This window comes from Camelus bactrianus, chromosome 14, assembly GCF_048773025.1.
Source record: "Camelus bactrianus isolate YW-2024 breed Bactrian camel chromosome 14, ASM4877302v1, whole genome shotgun sequence".
NCBI lineage: Eukaryota > Metazoa > Chordata > Mammalia > Artiodactyla > Camelidae > Camelus > Camelus bactrianus.
The window spans coordinates 772,967-784,208 of NC_133552.1; positions in this window are offsets into that span (position 1 = coordinate 772,967).

An 11,242-nucleotide genomic window follows, 5' to 3' on the forward strand; every position below is an offset into this window, starting at 1 on the left:
CCCAGTCCGTTCCGCCCACTGGGGCCGCGCATCTCAAATATGGGTCAGCATCCAAAGAGGCCACCGCCGTGGGGACGCGGGGGACGGGGACAGCTTCAGGAGGAGGCCGGGAGCCCGCCAGAGGGCAACAGTAAGTGGGAAGTGTGGTCTGGGTGGGCGGGTCAGGGCCTCCAGGGAGGGCGGCACATTGCGGGAGCCGGTGACAGCCCCACCCCTGGTGTCTCTGATAAATAATGTGTTATATGCAAAACATACATTTTGTTGACTTCAAAGCACTTAATAAATGTAAAGTATGATTCTTTTCAGTCTCGAAAAATCCACTGTGTATGTAAAAGACCCGGAACCCCCGTCTGAGGAAGGCTCTTCACAGGTGAAGGGGAAACAGAAGCTGCTGCTCCTGCGGGAGGGCCGGTAGCCCGAGGACAGAGCTGACGTCTGACCCCAGCCTCCCAGCAGGGTCCGCAGCGCGGCCACACCGGGCCCTGTCTGTTCCCAGGCGGGAGCCCAGTGGAAAATTTTGAGATGCTGTGAGAAGCCGTGCACGGTCTTGGAAACTGAAAACGTTCCTTTGAAAGAAAAGTCAGTGCTTTTTAAACTCAGACGGCAGCACTGACCGCGATCTGCTTTTCCCTCCTGCCAGCTCTAGTTTTCCTGGGATGTTATCGCAGCGAGTGTCAGAACAATGCCCACTTCTGTTTTGTTTTTAACCTGAATCACATACGCCCGACAAGCAGGTGTAGGCCAAGCAAGGAGGCTCTCGGAAAGCTGGGCTTCTGCAGAAACGGGGGGCGTGAGGTGGCCACTGTCCCTTTGCTCCAGTCAAGGTGCTCTTTGTGCTCAGTGTTCGAGGGCGGCTGAAGCTTGAGAACTTGACTGCTGGGCAAAGTCCTGACATTTTCTCTTGCCAGTTGTTATTTATTATTCTACAGAAATCAAAGGAGCACAAGCTGTCCATCCAACACAAACACCAAAACCAAAACAAAACACGCAAACAAACCCCAGCTTTCCTGTGGTGGCTTCTGAGAAGCGAGATGCTTTTAGTGTCAACAGTACAGCAAATGCAGCGTGTATCAGACTGCTTGTGCCGCTGTGGGAAGCTTCTCTTCCTGAAAGAGGGACATGTTCAGATCCCTTTATCCAGGTTAGTTTCCAGGGGGTTGACCGGCAGGGTCGCGCTGGTCCCCTGCTCGCTGGGGTTAGTGCCACCCTCTTCTCTCTGACCGGTCACTGTGCTTCCTGCTGATTTATGGCCGTGGTCCCCACTCAGGGGGGCTGCTGGGGGGCAGGGCTGGGTGGACTTCAGCTTTGTGCGGAGCAAGGTTGAGGGGCCCACGTCATCAGTGGGACCTTGGACTGTCCAGTTCTGGGGACGGGATGGGACGGGACTGGCTGTTGCCGCGGGAGCTGCCTGGTTTCATTCTGGTGGGGTGTGGGGTCCTGCTCGCCTGTCCCCTCATCACACTGCATTTCCTGAGGGGTGGGGCCCCCGAATCGTTCACACATCCCCCCACACCCACGTATGCAGTAGAGGGGCTGAGGTGCTGTCCTGGGGTCCCGGCGGGACCCGAGCTCTCTCGGCCCCCAGCCGGTCGCCACACAGCATGGACCCTCAGGGGAAACGCTCTGGGCCAGCCTTGAGTCTCAGGAGCAATTTCAAGGTGGAGGGTGACAGACTCAGTGGCGTTGTCCGCAAGCAAGTTGTCCCTCGCCCCAGGCCAAAAAATAGTAAGAGACAACCGAAAAAATTTATCTCAATATGTTCCATTGTTTCCCGAAAGGGGGAACACAGGGCCGAGCAGCCCTTCAGAAGAAGCCTCTACGCAGGGAGCAGGGCGCTGCTGAAAACCGAGGCTTTAACAAAGGTCAGACCCGCATTTTCATTAAGGTTTCGTACTTGGGTGCAAATTCACTTATGATCGCTCCCGTACTTTCCACCTACAAGGTTCAAAAAGTGTGCGGCCTCGGTTCAACATATGCAAATCAATCAATGTAATACATCACATCAACAGGAGAAAGGACAAAAACCACATGATCATCTCAATAGATGCAGAAAAAGCATTTGATAAAATTCAACACCAATTTATGATAAAAACTCTCACCAAAGTGGGTATAGAGGGAACATATCTCAACATAATAAAAGCTACATATGACAAACCTACAGCCAAAAAACTGTAGTGAAAAACTCAAAAGCTTCCCACTAAAATCTGGGACAAGACAAGGCTGCCCACTATCACCACTCCTATTCAACATAGTCCTAGAAGTCCTAGGCACAGCAATCAGGCAAGAGAGAGAAATAAAAGGGATCCAAATTGGAAAAGAAGAGGTAAAAGTGTCACTATATGCTGATGACATGTTACTATATATAGAAAACCCTAAAAGTTCCGCACAAAAACTACTAGAGCTGATCGAAGAATTCAGCAAGGTTACATGATTAACGTTCAAAAATCAGTGGCATTTCTTTACACTAACGATGAATCAACAGAAAAAGAAAGTAAAGAAACAATCCCCTTTAAAATAGCACCCAAAGTAATAAAATACCTAGGAATAAATCTAACCAAGGAGGTGAAAGAATTATACACAGAAAACTATAAACCATTGATGAAGGAAGTTAAAGAAGACTTTTAAAAAATGGAAAGATATTCCATGCTCTTGGATTGGAAGAATCAATATTGTTAAAATGGTCACACTGCCCAAGGCAATCTACAGATTTAATGCAATCCTTATCAAATTACCCAGGACATATTTCACAGAACTAGAAAAATAATAATAAAATTCATATGGAACCATCAAAGACCTAGAATTGCCAAAGCATTACTGAAGAGAAAGAAAGAGGCTGGAGGAATAACTCTCCCAGACTTCAGACAATACTATAGAGCTACAGTCATCAAGACAGCATGGTATTGGTACCAAAACAGATATATAGACCAATGGAACAGAATAGAGAGCCCAGAAATGAACCCACAAACTTTGGGTCAACTAATCTTCGACAAAGGAATCAAGAATATACAATGGAATAAAAGACAGTCTCTTCAGCAAATGATGTTGGGAAAACTGGACAGCAGCATGTAAATCAATGAAGCTAGAACACTCCCTTACACCATACACAAAAATCAACTCAAAATGGATCAAAGACTTAAACATAAGACAAGATACAATAAACCTCCTTGAAGAAAATATAGGCAAAACACTATCTGACACACATCTCAAAAATGTTCTCCTAGGGCAGTCGACCCAAGCAATAGAAATAAAAGCAAGAATAAACAAATGGAAAACAAATAAACCTAATGAAACTTACAAGCTTCCACACAGCAGAGGAGACCATAAGCAAAACAAAACGACAACCTAAGGAATGGGAGGAAATTTTTGCATATGAAACCGACAAAGGCTTGATCTCCAGAATATATAAGCAGCTCATACGACTTAATAAGAAAAAAACAAACAACCCAATCCAAAAATGGGCAGAAGACCTAAACAAGCAATTCTCCAAGGAAGACATACAAATGATCAATAGGCACATGAAAAAATGGTCCATATCACTAATTATCAGAGAAATGCAAATCAAAACTACAATGAGGTATCACCTCACACCAGTCAGAATGGCCATCATTCAAAAATCCACAAATGACAAATGCTGGAGAGGCTGTGGAGAAAGGGGAACCCTCCTACACTGCTGGTGGGAATGCAGTTTGGTGCAGCCACTGTGGAAGAGTATGGAGATTCCTCAAAAGACTAGGAATAGACTTATCTATGACCCAGGAATCCTGCTCGTGGGCATATATCCAGAAGGAACCCTACTTCAGGATGACACCTGCACCCCAATGTTCATAGCAGCACTATTTACAATAGCCATGACATGGAGACAGCCTGAATGTCCATCAACGGATGACTGGATAAAGAAGATGTGGTATATTTATACAATGGAATACTATTCAGCCATAAAAACTGACAACATAACGCCATTTGCAGCAACATGGATGCACCTGGAGAATGTCATTCTAAGTGAAGCAAGCCAAAAAGAGAAAGAAAAATACCATATGTGGAATCTAAAAAAAAAAACCAAAAAACAAAAACAACAAAAACAAAGCATAAATACAAAACAGAAACAGACTCATAGACATAGAATACAAACTTGTGGTTGCCAAGGGGGCAGAGGGTGGGAAGGGATAGACGGGATTTCAAAACTGTAGAATAGATAAACAAGATTATACTGTATAGCATGGGGAAGTATACACAAGATCTTATGGTAGCTCACAGAGAAAAAAATGTGACAATGAATATATATATATGTTCATGTATGACTGAAAAATTGTGCTGTACACTGGAATTTGACACAACATTGTAAAATGATTATAAATCAATAAAAAATGTTTAAAAAAAAGGGTGTGGCCTTGTGAATCCATGTCTGTGTGCGTGTGTGCACAGATATTTAAGCTGCCAAGTCAGGTTGGCAGCTTTTCCTGTGAAACATGGATGTTCAACAAAGTCTCCCAGGATGTATTTAATTCACTTTTATTATCAGACTGTCTCCTCCAAACATAACCACCACACAATAGTTCCACAGGAAAACCTAAGAGTAAGGTGAGGCTTTTAAAAAAGGTTTGGAAAGGGGGAAAGAGTGGGAAAGGAATCAATTAGGAACTGAGGATAAGCAGACACACACTAGTACATATAAAATAGACAAACAACAAGGTCCTACTGCACAGCACAGGGCACTGCGCTCAGTGTCCCGTAGTAGACAGTAACGGAAAAGAATGTGTGTATAAGTGTATGACTGCATCACTCTGATGCACACCAGAAACTGACACAACATTGTAAATCACCTGTGCGTCAATGAGAGTAAATAAAGGCTTGTGATTTGATATTTGAGGGGATAAGAGCTCAGACCTTGGCATTGTCTTCAAAATGGAGCACCTGGGATTTACTCCATTTTTGTAGAAACAGGTAAACCCCTAAAGGCCTTGGCACCTAGGGGAACAGTCATGCTTCAGCTGCAACTTTATCCCTCAAGCTGTGGTTCTCTGCACCCGAGTGAGAGGCCCTGTTTGCAGACCAGGGTCTGTCGGCCGCGTGCTGTCCTGCAGAGCAGAGTGGAGGTCGGACATCACGCACGAACAGTCAGAAGTAGCCTCAAGGCTGGTCTAACCGCCTCAAACGTGTTGGTGGAAACACCCTCGAAACTCCCCGCGGGGCCCCAGTCTTCACTCCGCGGAGGGTCGCGACCAGCACTGACCCGGTGCCTGGCGTGTTTGGGCCAAAGCCGTGTTCATCACCACGTTAGGGAACGCTCAGCACCCTTGTAACCAGGGATGTCATCATCCCACCTTTCAGGGAAGCAAACTGAGGGTCAGAGAGGGTAGATAACTTCCCGAGGTCAGACAACCCAGAAGTCTGGGCGTCGTTCTTCAAATGCAGTGCTCACTAAGTCGACGCTTCCCGCCACGGTGCTCTGCTGTCCTCCTGGTGCGATGCAGCTGTGGACGCCCCTGTTCTGGCTTTCGCTTAGTGGAGAGCTTGCTGGAACGAGGGAGAACTCTCGTTCTTACAAAGAAGATTGCTAACCTGTTTCCTCCGGGGGGTGTGACTCCATTTAGTGGTTGATAAATACGTTGCTGTGTTAACGCGGATCCTTCCGAGTGACCGTTTCCCCCAGAAACACTTTGGGCTGGCAGCGTCTCGGGTGAACTGCAAGGCAGACCCTTGTTCAGTGGAAACTGGGACTCACAGGCCCCCGGACCCTGCTGGAACTTGTGGTTCTGCGTTGACACGGAGGAGGAAGCCAGCTTCATGAGCTGCGCAGATGACAGGCATCAGATCTGCCCTTTCCACTCCCGTAGACGCAGGGGCTATTTGAGTTAAATTTTAATCAGTGAAATAACACAAAGTAGAACCCAGTCCCCCACCCTGCTGGCCGCGCGGGGGGTGCTTACCCCCAAGTGGTGGAGAGACCACGCGGGCAGCACAGATGTAGACTCTCCACCCTGGTGGTCGCGGGCAGATGATTGCTTTTCTGAGTCTAGTGCTCACGCTAGAGGGAGAAGACCCTTCCAGGGGGAGCACAGACGAAAGACCAGGTCTGGACGCTGAGAGACTTGGCTCCTGAACTGGACGGGGTCTCCAGCCGGCAGCCTCAACCCCCCGCTTCACAAAGTCTATGCCAGGCCCCCCTTCTCCTCCCAGGTGCTCAGGGAGGTGGGCTGCGGGGGAGCCCCAGAAGGACGCCCCACACGTGGACTGCAGACCTGTCAGCAGCGGAGGAAGGGGTTCTTCGCCCTTGGTGTTTCCATGTACATTTTAGAGGCAGTTTTTCAATGTCCAGGAGAGACGTGTTGGGCCCGTACGTGCTGCTCTGGGGAGACGTGTCGGGCCCACACAGGCCACTTTGGGGAGAGTCGGCATTTGTATAATTCCGAGTCTTCCAATTGAGAACACGGTCTGTCCTCCGTTTCCGTCCGTCTGTCCTTCACTCCCTCTCAGGAACGTCTCCCGGGGTCTGCATGGAGGAGTGAACCTCCTGTTGGTCTGTTCCCAGGAGCAGCCAGCTGTCATTGCTTGTGGATCCCGAAATTTGCAAATGTGCCTACTTGCTAAAGTTGATTTCCGACTCCAAAATCAATACTTGTGGCAAAAAATTGAGTCACTCAACGCACATTTCCAGCTGAGGTCATGTGGGGTCATGGCTGCCTTCACGGCCCAGCTCTCATGCTGTGAACAAGGATCCCTTTCAAAGTCTGTTTAGGCCACACTTCCCACATTTTTGTTTTTTTGTTTTTTTGAGGCAAGGGGGAGTGGTTTTGCCGTTTAAAATGGCCCCAGTCAGGCTGAAGTGCTGCCCGCTGCCCCAAGTACAAGAAGGCTGAGACGTGCCGTGTGGAGAAGACGTCTGCGGTAAATGCGCTTTGCTCAGGCTTCAGTTATCCTGCTGCTGGCTGTGAGTCCAGTGTCAGTGAGTCAAAAATATATATTAACTGAGTGTCTGTAAACAAAACACACTCAGAATAAGGTTATGTCCTGAGCCACTGATGAAAGTGTGACCAGAGTCTCAGGAAACTCAGCCTTCATTTCTCCAGGAGAGATCCGGTGTTTGTGGTGACCGAACAGAGCAGAACCACGGCAAATAATGAGAGCTGACCGCCTGACACTGTCCGTACTATTCTAAATGTTATCTTTTGTAATTTTCAGTTTAAAATATTTGTTACTGGTATTAAGAAGTCCAATTATTTTTTCACAACTGTAATATGGTTTATTAAAAATATTCAGCTAAGAGATTACATTTGAAAATTACTGATAAATAACTGTAACAATTCTAGGAAATTTGAAGTATTTATAATTATTCCCTTCAAAATCTGTATATTTTATAATATTATTTTGCAAAATGATACAGGGTTTAGACAGATAAAAATTTATCAGTCTTATTTTTAAATGGGATTCAAACTTTCTAATGCGTCATTACCGCGGGATCTGTTAAAAAGGAATAAATACTAAGTGTGGTAAAACTTTGTAAACTAACGATAGAATGAATAGGTTGGAAAGCCTGACGGGTAAGTGTCGGGGAGAAGCCGCTGATGAAGACGTGTTTTTCCCCCAGTGAGCTGAATGGTTGACCTTGGGACGGTTGGTTATGACTTTTGAGGGGCAGTTCACACTTCTGAGCACACAGTAAGCTTGATCTTTGGGGGTCTACACAGTTCTATGAATGTTGGCACAGGAAGAGACGGTGTAGCCGCCACCGCAGGCAGGACACGGACCAGGATCTTCCTTGTGATGCCCCGTCACGGTCACTCTGCCCAACCTGAGCAATTACCCATCTGTCCCCCATTTCAGTAGCTGTATGTGTTTGAGGCTGTCAGATAAACACAAGCGGAAAAGACAGTTTTTCACATCCTGGACTTTGCCCATCACTCGAGCCAATCACTTAATTTTATCTCAATCCGGTTTTTCCTTCAAAATTTGGACAAATGTCGTTTCCCTGGAAACCGTCCCTTGGCCTCGGCTTGCTGTCATCAGGCCAATTGTATGTCCTTTCTCTGGGCTCCCGCAACATCCGGGGCCCCCTTCTCATCTACCTGTTTAATCTCGGTTAGATTCCAGGCTTCTTGGGAGGCAGAGATGACGCCTTATTCAAATTTCTTTCCAAATTGCCCATCATAATGTACACGTATATGTATACACACTCGCATATATGTGTATCATTAATTACTTATCAGACATTTAATGACTGGGTGAATAATTAGGAAGGATGTGAAGAGGGTGGCACTGCACCCCGAACTTTGGGTGTCTGGATGCTGGAGTTCAGAAAAAATTAAAGCACAACACACAGTAACTTTGAAACACAAGAATTTGAGGAAGTTTCTTAGAAAGCCGTCACAGGTTCCATCATTTATTAGATATTGTAGCCCTGCACTCATGCCCATGTGGTCCGGTGCCAGCGGTTATAAGCACAACAGGAGCCCCTGCGATGCAGCCAAGGCAGGTGGGTGAGGGCAGGCTGACTTCCTCAGGCCAGAAGTTTTCAGACTATTGTCCATCTCTCAGGTCTAAGAGGGGCTTTAGAACCTCCTCCGAGGTCAGTGGGACTGGGTCGTGGGCCCAGACCCCTGCCCTCAGATTTCATCGGAGTTTTGCTTTTGTTTCAATTTGAAGAAAGAGTTCTGCTGCTTGAGAAAGTGCCAGCTGGGGCAGCTCTGCCTCAGGCAGAGCAGCCCGCGTCCGGCCGGTGCAGGCCAGCCTCTCCAGATGTGCTTCGGCTGCGGTGTCTTTCATCAGATCATTTTCTTCGGCGTTTGGTCCTATTCACAGTTGGAATCCACTCTCGTCCTTCTTTCTGGAATTCCTACCATTAGTCTGGGTGGGTTTTTGGGGGGTTGTCGTGGGAGTACGGTCTTCAGCCAACTCCCGAGACCCCCTCAATAGCCAGCAGGCACTTAGTTGCCCCCTTCCCACGTCCTTTGCAGTGAAAACCCTTCTCGGTGGATAACTGTGGTAGTGGTCAACATCCTTTCACTAACACGGCTCATTTGTACTCACAGCGTTCCTTGTGTGGCACTAAATTGTGAGGCATGTAAATAGCACAGATGGCACCACCTGAATTCCGAAGTCAGTTTCATTACTATTATGATTTAACACCTTGGCAGCTGTGATGGACTCAGCGTGTCTTTGACGCAGTGTCTGCCTCTGAGTGGGAAGGGAGGCAGGCGATCACCGTCAAAGGAGGGAGTCAGGGAGGGGAGGACGGGCAGGCTCGGGAGCAGGACCTCCTCACGAGGAGGAAGAGCAGGTTCCATGGGTGGACGTGTGTGGGGGAGGCAGTCAAGACAACTCCTGTCGGGAGAGGCTCCTCCAGCAGGAAGCCTCTGGAGGTGGAGCAGGTCTGAGTGACAACAAGATCGAGGCTGTGACCCTGCTGGTGGGCGGCTGACGCCAGGCGAAGTTGCTGGAGCTGAGGTCAGCTTGTGAGGCAGCTGCCCAGACGGGCTCCCGATGTGGCTGCTTTGGCCAGTTAGCTTTCTCCCCCAGGTGTGTTCTCGGTGCTGCAACAGGAGCCCGTCCCACTTTCTTCTTGGCAACGTTCTTGCTGGAGCCCTCTGCCCCCAGTCCTCCGCCGGCCTCCAGGCTGATGCACAGCCCCTCCCTGGAGACCTGCCTTGCCTCTCGGGTCTGTCGGGTCCCTGATTCAAGGACCCACATCCTCCTTTCTGTACATGCCTCATTTTGGTGGAGAACATACTTCAGGAAGCTCCTGAGGAAAGGTGCATGGGAGAGCACTGTCTCAATCCGCTCTCGACTGGTGGTTGAAGGCAGTAACCGTCACCTACATTCTGAGGAGGCTGACGAGAAGCCTGACGTCTCTGTCTGCTTCTCATCAAGTCCCGAGTCTGCCCTCAGCTGCGCTCAGTCTAATCCATTAAAGGGCTCCTCTGATTTGATGCCACGTTTATTTAAAGACTAACAGAGACTTAGGCGAATAGAGCTCCTGCCCCCAGATGGGCGTGTCCTCTGTTAGGACTTGGAGGGGAGGGGGCAGCAGGTCTGGGTTTTGTGTTTGCACCTTCAGACATTCCTCCTCTCATCCTTCACCTCCGTCGGATCTCCGCTCAGACACCCCATCTCGGGGGGGCCTCCCTGTCCCCCCGCCCCTCCACCCTACCCCCGGCTTCGTGTTTCTGCAAGCGCTCGGGACCAGGTGCTGGTCCATGGGTCTTACTTGCTTTTCCTCTGATTTCCCCACAGAATGTGACCCCCTAAGGGCAGGGAGCTTTTGTTTGCTGCAACATCCCCAGCGTCTAGACCAGTGAGCAGCACGTCACAGGCACAGAGGGAAAGCAGGGGCTGGCCTGGAAGTCACCCCAATGTCCTGGGACTTGCTGGGGATGTGCACCACTCTCTGAGGTGAGGCCACGGCCCTGGCAGAGCAGGTGGGGCGGAGGGAGGCCTCCTCCAGCGTGGTTTATGCCACACATCCTGGGCGGGTCGATCAGGTGACACCCACTGACGTTTAATGACCGGTTAGTGCTGTGTTAGGGCTGGCGGGCAGTAGGCTAGGCCCGGGGAAGGGAGTTGGGGGGGCGGTCAGATGGTCCTCGTCCTCGTGTCTGTGCCACCTGCCCGCCTGCCTCCCTCCCTCTGCGCCACGGGCAGGGCACACGCTGCTGTGCTGTCTTTAGAGAAGAAATGAGTCTCAGAGAGGCTGGGTGACATTCCAAAGCCCCAGAACCAGTGGGACCAGCCATGGGCCCTCTGACCCCACTCTGCCAGAGGAGACCTGGTGCCAGCTCCAGCCTGTGCTGCCACCTGAAACCGTCTGGCAAATTGCCTTTGGGGCACAGGACCCTGGCTGCCCACTTCTGATCAAAGATAACCCAGTGTAGCCAGATAAAAACATGCTAAAAGATGATAAAAGGGCTGATCCCAAAGGAGGAATCACACACGTGTCACCTGCGAGCGCCCAGCATCTGCTAGAATGGTTCTGGGGCTTCGAGTGCATTTCTTCCTGAGAGCTGCACAGAGGACGGCAGTGACATTCCCATCCTGCCGATGGAGAAACCGAGGCTCAGAGGGGCTCCGTTACCTGCCTCGGTCCCCACTGCTCCAGGGGGCCAGGCTTTGACCTGAGATCTGTCTGGCGCCAAAGTGGCCCCTGCACAACAGCAGAGCGACTCTAAGTCGGGGTTATGTGTTTGGCTCTTTCCTCTCCTGCTTTATCAACGCTCAAGAACCCCAGGAGAAGCGTGTGGCTGGAGGACAG